Source organism: Rhinolophus hipposideros, assembly GCF_964194185.1.
Source record: "Rhinolophus hipposideros genome assembly, chromosome: 7".
Classification (NCBI taxonomy): domain Eukaryota; kingdom Metazoa; phylum Chordata; class Mammalia; order Chiroptera; family Rhinolophidae; genus Rhinolophus; species Rhinolophus hipposideros.
The window spans coordinates 9,085,294-9,094,101 of NC_138053.1; positions in this window are offsets into that span (position 1 = coordinate 9,085,294).

Sequence of the window (8,808 nt, forward strand, 5' to 3'; positions counted from 1 at the left end):
AAGCCCAACACAAATGTAGCGATAAGAAGTTTGACTGCTGGCTAATGTAGACACAGCTAAACAAATGCCTCCCTAGGAGCTTAATGAGATTACTTGGTGATACATGAGAAAGGCGATGTCTTAGTCTGTTCAGGCTGTTATAACAGAATACCATACAGTGGGCGCGGGGCGGGGGCAGGCCTTAGAAAAAACAGAAATTTATTTCTCATAATTCTGGAACCTGGAAGTCCAAGATCAAGGTGCTGGCAGGTTCAGTGTCAGGTGAGAGCCTGCTTCCCGGTTTATAGACAGCTGTCTTTTCATCGTGTTCTCACAGGGTGGAAGGGGTGAGAGAGCTCTCAGGAGTGCTTTGAATAGTGACACTAATCACATTCAGGAGGGCTTCACCTCATAACAAAAGGACCTACCTCCGTGTATCACATTGGGAGTTAGGATCTCAACATATGCATGTGGGGAGACACAAACATTCAGTCCATTGCAGGGGACTAAAGCTTTACCCTGACACAGGCATGAAGGTAGTAGGAGGTTCAAACACAATGAATCCACATCATGATGTCTTGTACAAAAGAGCCCCGAGCTGAGGGCCTGTGGTGGAGGACCTGCCCAGCTCTCCACACCCCTCCACTACCCAGTTCTGCAGCTCAGCACTTGGGGCTCCTCCCACGAGAGCTGACGGTAAAACAAGCCAACAGTAAATGAAGGGGGAAGTCGCCAGGGCAGGTAGGGGCTGGGTTACAAAAGGGATGTTGGAATTAGAGGAAGAAGGATTAGAGGGAAGTGACACAGATCTTTCAAGCCATGCAGGAAAAAAAATTAAATTTGTTGCCTGAGCCCCAAGGATGAATTGGAAGCCAATGGATGAAAGATGTCAGCTGAATATAAGGAAGAAATTTGTAATAGGTTGTCCACAATTGGATTTTGCTGGGGTGGTGGGAGTATAGGGGGCGAGACTTGAGTTTCTCGTCACAAGAGGGATCCAGGCAGAGAAGGGTAACACCTTGCAGAAACATTGAAATAAAACAGAATGCACTACCTATGGCCCTCAGACTGTGATTCTAGATTCTAAAGTCAAGAAAGGAGTCTGAGCAACTGTAGAATCTTCCCCAATAGGCATGAATAAGTATAGTAGGTTTTACTAGTGCTCACCAACATCTGGATTCCCTGTCCTCTCTGGGCACAGAGAAAATCTCCCTTGGCAGCCTCCCGTGCAGCTAGGCAGGGCCACGTGACTAGCTCTAGCCAATGGGCTATGAGCAGAAGGAACCTGGGTCAAAGAGAGAAGAGGGAGTATGGGTTTCCCAAGCCCTGTCTGTCCCTGTCCGAGTGAATGTTCCCTGGGCTTGGCCCTTGTCAGCCTGGATCCCTGAGTGCAGAAGACACTCCCTCCCACCCACCCCACCCTCTAACTAGCATGGGACATCTTTTATTTTGTTCAGCCACTGAGATGTCAGTTGCCATTGCAGCAGCATCACCCAGCCTTTCCTGACTTGTACACTAAGGACATAGGTGTGGTTTTGTGGCTGGGTGCAAAGGGGACTTTCGCCCCACAGAAGCTGTTAGAAAATGACCTCAGGAGCCCAAGGTTTGACCTTTTGATACCTATCCATCTGCATTTTTGCAGGATCTAGGTCGTATTCTTCTCTTTCACTTCCTCGGCTGTGTCCTTCCTTCTCACTGAGCAAACCTTCATCCATGAAAAACCCAGCTGCACAGGTGAGGCTCTGTGCTAGGCTCCGGTGGTGCCCACCCTGGCTAGACATCATTTCTGCCTTCAGTGGGACTTACAGGATCTTTAGGAGGTGTACAAATAAAGAGATACTGTCCTCGATGCCATATAATCCAAAGTTAGCAGCGCAGAGGAGCAAGTGGAGGCTGAGGGCCTGGTGGTGCCCCCGTAGGAGCAGGGCAAAGGGGCAAAAGCAGAATCATGTGCTGAAAGGGCTGGCGTGGAGCAGAAAGTGCATGCGCAGCCCAACACACCTGCACACACACCAGGTACATGCACATACCTGCAGGCACAAATAACAGCTGGAGTGAGGCCCTTTCCCAGAGGCAGCTCCAGGGTGAGGGCTCTGTGTGGTGATGCGGTCTGTCTCTTTCTCCTCCCACCAGACTGCAGGGTTTCATCCTCACCTCTAGCCCTGAAAAGTCCAGGGCTCATGAGAAAACCATGAGGCATAGTTGTTTGTGGGACTTTGGGGACCATGCTCAGGCTGAGGTGGCATCAGGTAGCCAAGGTCGGAGGGCTGAATTGGGTGGGGATTACAGATTCAGAGAGGAAAATCAAAAGTGTGTGCAAACACCAAACACCACAGGGGGCCAGTCCCAGACCCGAAGAACTATCACCTCAGGGTCGTACTGCTGCTGCCTGCTGCTGCCGTGCTATTGTTCTGAAAGCCCCCATCCTCCTAGCATCCTAGGCTGCTGCCGTGAGCCACCCCTGGACTCTCAATCCTCATCTTCCTTCAAACTCGGCAGGTGAGGAACTGAACCCCACTCTAGGGTCACTGCCTCCCCACACTTGTGCAAATTAGGGAAAGTGTCCCGTTTCCTAGGTGGACACAGCCCCCATCAGACTCTGTCCACAGAGCCCAGGCTGGATGTCAGCGCCCACTAGCCCCCTGCAGAGACAAGCAGGACATCTACAGCCTGTGAGCCAACTTCCACCCCAGCTGGGTCTCTCCAGCATGCACCCACCACCCAGACTGAAATCCAGCTCCTCTGCCCCATATCTGTCAGGGTCTCCAGGTCCAGTCTAGGCTAGCCAACTCTTAGATCCTTTCCCTGTACGCTCCCACCCTTGCGAGCTCTCACAACCTCGGCCAAAGCCCTTGTTTCACCTGGCTTTCATCAGGCCCTCTACGGGCTTTTAGAATAACTCCCCAAGAGGTGCCCTGGCCTCCTGTCACCCTCTCTGCCCTTTCTCCTGCGTGACGGCCAGAAAGCTCTTTCCAAAACTGTGTGATCCCTTTGCTTCTAGAAACAGACCTCTGCTAGCTCCCCATCCTCACCTCCTTGACTGGACACTTCCGTTCTCTGCCACCTGTTTCTGGTCTGCTTTGCCTGCCTGTTATGCCCCTCCCAGTCCTCTGTCATCCCCCACTTCCACACACCCCGTCCCTATGCTCCAGCCATAGAGCAACACTTGCGTTCCCTCAACAGGCCAAGATCTTTCCCATTATCATGACTGGACAGACCGCTCCCTCTATCTGGAATGCCCTTTGCTAGAGATCGAATGTTTCTGTCCAACCCCCAAATTCCTATGTGGACATCCTAACCACAATGTGTTGGTATTTGGAGGTGGGGCCTATGGGAGTTGATTAGGGCATGAAGGTGGAGCCCTCACGAATGGGATTAGTGCTCTTCTAAAAGAGACCCCACAGAGCTCCCTGCCCTTTCCACCATGAAGATACAACAAGGAGAAGGCAGTCTATAAACCAGGAAACAGGTTCTCACCAGACACCAAATCTGACAGAGCCTCGATCTTGGACTTCTCAGCCTCCAGAACTGTGAGAGATAAATGTCTGTTGTTTATAAGCCCCCTGGTCTGTGGTGTTCTGTTACAGCAGCCAGAACAGACTAAAACACTCTTCCACCCTCCCTCTGTCTCCTCTTGGAGAGCCTTCTTCAGGATTCAGCTCTTCACCAACCCCTCCAACAGAATTGATGCCCATTCTGTGCTCCCAGAGATCTTTCCACAACCTTCTGTGGCCACACCCACCTCCCCTTGCCATGCTTACTTCTTAACATGTTTGCCATCTCCCCCACAACACATCACACACACCAAGACCAAAGGTATCTCCCCAGTCATCTCTGTCTCTCTGGGCCTGAAGCTCACACAGCTTAATAAACATGAGCTTATATCTGAGTAAATCAGTAAATCATTCTCCCAAACCCCCAGGAAGTAGAGAGCCAGGGCCAAACCGCCCTTTGAGGGGTGGCATCTGGAAGACATCCATGAACATTTTGGGCCCTTAATGACACGATTTTTACTTGTTATTTCTTGGTGTGTGACAAAGAAAAAGAGAGAACCACAAATGAAAATGTCAGGTAGGTCCTGTAGATGACCAGACCAAAGAAGGAACTCGTCGTTCATTCCAAGAGGGAGCGGTGACTGCTCTCCTCTTGTCTCTATCCGAAACTATTGAGTTCAGCACTTACAAATTGTCAGGTGTGATCGTCAAACCAAAAGTCTCCAAAAAGCCTTGTAAATATCAGCCCACCATCATCTTATGAGGATTCACACCATGGAGGTCTTTGTTGTACATAATCTAAAACACCTTCCCCGTGCTTCTCAGAAAGCATGTTTTGCCGAAAACCAGACAGAAAGGCAGGCCATATTCCCTAAGGGGTGGCTTTGATAGTAAGACTCAGAAGAAAGAGAATGAAAAGGTTGTTCCACTTGATAAAACCTTATTGCAATTTACTATTATAAAGTGTCTGTTTGAAGTTGAAAAAAGTTCTAGATAAGCCCTTCATTGAGAAACCAGAAAAAAGGGGGGAAGAGGGAGATAAAGCAGTCGGAGTGGAACTCTGATTAGAGAGTCATTAATTAAGACCATGAACATCCTGGAATCATTTTTCCTTTGATTGGAAAAATAGAAGACTGCGGAATTAAAGGCTTTGAGGGAAAATCTTTTCATGCTAAAAGAGCCAAAAATTATTTCAAGGATTTTAAAATCAAGGCATTATTAAAGCTAAGGCGTTGATTGTGACCAGAAGACCCTGTCAATTTAATCAAAATCTTATGGGGAGGAGGGGGACCAAGTAAGTAACCCTTTTTGTTTTAAAGCCCCATGCAGCTGTTTGATTCCTCTGGGAGGCTCTTTCAGTCTGGTCTGGGTGCCCTCAGGGGGCCACCCGGAGAGACTGGGCCTTGGGGAAGTGGCCCCCACAGTCCAGTGCACACCTCTTGGTGCCACCCAGAGGCTGCTACCCCTCTGGTGTGGGTGTCGTGCTCAGGGTACGGTGCCAGCCTGCTCCTGCCCTAGTGTCTCCTTGGTTTCGTTCTGCCACTGCCAGGCCCTCCAGTAAGCATTCAGGCCCAACAGGACCCCAGCTTAGTTGCTCTGGGCAATGTCCTCACCTCCCTGAACTTCAGTTCCCTTCTCTCTCTATAAGGGGGAAAGAATGGTTTCTGCAAGGGTCACTAGGAAAATTCATCTCTACATACGTTCCTACGTATAATGTGAGAAAAGAGCCTGGCCTATAGAAGCTCAGGGTGTATTCGTTCTCTTCCTCACTTCCTCTCTCCAACCCATCCCTAACTGGCTTTCAGAAAAGATTATTCTAGAATGCAGATCATGTCATTCCCCTCCAGGCCTTTGCAGAAGGTGCCAAGGATTTGGATTTGACCTCATTTTGAGCCTGACACTCAGGTCAAAATGCCCTCTTGGCCTCATTCCTTGCCCCAGCTGCTCTCCCTCTAACACCTGCAGTGGCTCCCTGCTGTCTAAAAGTCTGAACTCTCTAGGGTGGCCAGTTAGCTCAGTTGGTTAGAGTAGGGCGCTAATAACACCAAGGTTGCTGGTTCAATCCCTACATGGGCCACTGTGAGCTGCGCCCTCCTTGAAAAAAAAAAGAAATTTAGAAGTCTGAACTCTCCTTGGCCTGGCATTCAAAGCCCGTCACTACCTGGTCCCAAACTACCTTTCTAAAATCATCTCTCACCACTTCCCTTTACATGTTATAAATCCCAGAGCAAGCCATAGCCACAGGGTTGGGAAATTGCAGGAGCTAACATGAGACTGTACGTGGCTCAGTGCCAGGACCCAGAGGCCAAGAAAGGTACAGTTCCTGTCCTAAGGAGTTGGGGAGATAGCTAAGTGAGTCTACAGGTATGCCACATGGCTGGACCGGCAGGGCCACATCATTAGGGCCAAAGGTGTCCCGTTCGCAGGGGATGGGCACACTGAAGGGGTTTAAACAGGACGTCCTTTAACAAGAAGTAATCAGGTTTACATTTCAGAAACGTCTCTCGGGGTGCAGAAAGTAAAGCAAGCAGGAGCAGGGAAGGTTGACAGGCTGGGAAAGTTTATTCAGAAGCTCTTGCAGAGAAATGTTATAAGTGAAACTGAAAGATTAGTGGACACAGTGATGAGGGAGCAGATTAGAGAGAATCCCCAAAACATGCTGCCAGTTGGACCTGCACCATCTCATATCATAGCCATCAGCACATGTGGCCATCGAGCTCTTGAGATGTGGCTGGTCCAAAGAGAGAAGTCCTGTTAGTATAGCACACACACCATGTTTTGAAGTGGTATTCCAAATTTTTAAAAGAATGTAACATTTCTCATTAATAACTTTAACATTGGTTCTGTGCTAAAATGAGCTTCTTTTATATATTGCACCAAATAAAATTATTAAAATTAATTTTCCTTAATTATCTTAAGTGTCTTAATATGGCTTTCAGAAAATTCAAAATCCCATCCAAAGCTTCCACGATGTTTCTGTTGGGTGGTGCTGGAATAGCAGGACCACGAAGTGGGGAGGGGTATCTAGGATGACTCTGGGTCCCTGCCCAGGAAACAGAGCAACGCTAACGGTGAGAATGGGTGGCACACACAGCCCCAGCTTACTGGATACAGATACTGTCCCAAGCACCTTACCTACATGTTCTTTTATTCCTCCCAACAATCTAATGAGGTGGATGCTGTTATTATCTCCATTTTGCAGATGGGAAAATGAAAGCACACAGAGGTCATGGGCAGAGCTAGGATTTGGACCCAGGGTCAGGCCCTTAGTCACTGCATATATTGCCCACTTCTAGAATTGTCATGAACTGAGCCTGGGAATGGAGAGCAGGCGGCCAGGGGTGACAGAAGAAAGGAATACATGTGGAGATGTGTTGAATATGGGGGGCATCTAGGATACCCAAGATTTCTCGGGAAAATCACTGAAGGGACAGACCTGGAGCTCAGGAGGCAAATCCTTGCTGGAGACAGAAATGGAGGAGGAGATCACGAGAAGCCCAGGAGGGAACCCAGCAGGACTACACCCCACTCGGCTGGCCCTGGCTCCTTCCCCCAACCCCTGATGCCCCACCCCCAACACATATAGGATCATCGATTCATTGATTCATTTGACAAATCTTTATTGAGTGCCTAGGACATGTCAGGCACTTATCTGTAAGGATCTTTTTATTGCAGCAGGCGAATCGTTTGAAAGAAAATCCCTAACAAAACTAATAGAATAAGTTAGGAAAGGAAGAGAGTTCTCTACTTCATGTAAAACCATTGGAAATGAATCCACCATGTGTTTGGTAACAAGACAGACCAAGGCCCTCACGTCGGGACACTTGTGTTCTGCTCAGGGATTCTGGCAATAAACAAGAGGACAGTAGGAATTCCACTTTTTAACTTCAAGTGTCATGAGGGATGTTGGATGCTGCTTTCGATGGAGAGGCGGGGGCTGGCCTTTGGGGTGACACTGAAGAGGTGGCAGTGAAGCATAGACTTTAATGACGTGAAGGAGTGCATATGAGAAGGAGTGCATGTTTTCCCTCCGGGTAGAGGAAACAGCAAGTGCTAGAACGTGATAACTTTCAAGAGTAAGGAGGCTGTTATGGCTGGAATGGAGCAAGCAAAGGGCCGGGGGGAGGAGGTCTGGATCATTCTAAGGGTCATGGGAAGCCAGAGGAGGGACAAAAGTAGAAGCTGGAAACCATCATAGGGGGGTGGAGAGGGGTACTGCCATAGAAGAAAGCTCGTGAAGAAACAAGACCCCTCTCTGGGTCCACAGGGCCAAGACAGGTGTTCCATTCTGAGTGGGTGCCTATGGACCCAGGGGGGGGTCTTCCCACGGTCCTGAGTTGTAAGGGGTCTTAAGTCTAATATCCAATCCCAGATCCCTTGAAGTGCTGGCTTTTCTCCGTTTGGCACCCCACCCCTGCTGACCCACCTCCTTCTCTACCTTGCTCTGAGCCTGGAGCCTGAACCCCTCTGGCTGCATTTGGTCCAGACAATGGGAGGAATTAGCCAAAGAGAGGTGGCCAGGAGGAGAGCGAGAGCAAAATTAGGGTATTTCTTCCCTGCTCCCTCCCGGCTCTAGCACCCGAGTCTCTGGCATCTCTGACAATAACCATGTCCTTCCATGTCTCCAGCTGCTGCCAAGTGCCCCTTCCACGCTCCAGCTCTCAGTGAGCCCCAACAGCATTAGTCCCAAAGTGTTTCCCCACCCCTTGTTTGCTCCCTTGATCCTGCCCACACCTCTCTAAGGCTCCTTCACTGAAGACTCTTCATTTGAACCATGTGGGGTCCTTTCTGTTTCCTGCCAGGACCCTGACTGGTGCAGCCAGTTCATAGAAGATAAAACTGGGACCCACTGAGCACTGTGTAACTTCCCAGGGTGGTCACGTACATTTGTGTAGGTTATACACTGCACAACGGCAAGGGTTGCCATTCACTTTGCAATCTATGGGAGTGCTTTGCCCTGGATTTATGCAGCACACATTCTGCATAGCTAAACCCAATGGCCCTGAATTTGCCCAAGGTCAACCAGCTCCTGGCACTCGCGGCAGAGTCCTCATCCATGTCCCATGGCTGCTGCACCACCCTAAGCCCTCTGTCATACCTCCCACGAGATGAGCTGAGCGAAGCCACAAAGTCCGTTTCGTCTCTTTCATTCCAGGCACAGCTCAACCTCTCGCACTTCCATCTTTGCAGTGTCTCTCAGAAGAACAGGACAAAGGTAGCCCAACTTGGTTCCTGTTCTGCAAACTTCTTACCATTGATAATGATGAGAACTTTGACTGTGTTCATTTTAAGGGTAGAATGACCAGCATTGATATTTTGCCCCTGGTAAGTGTTG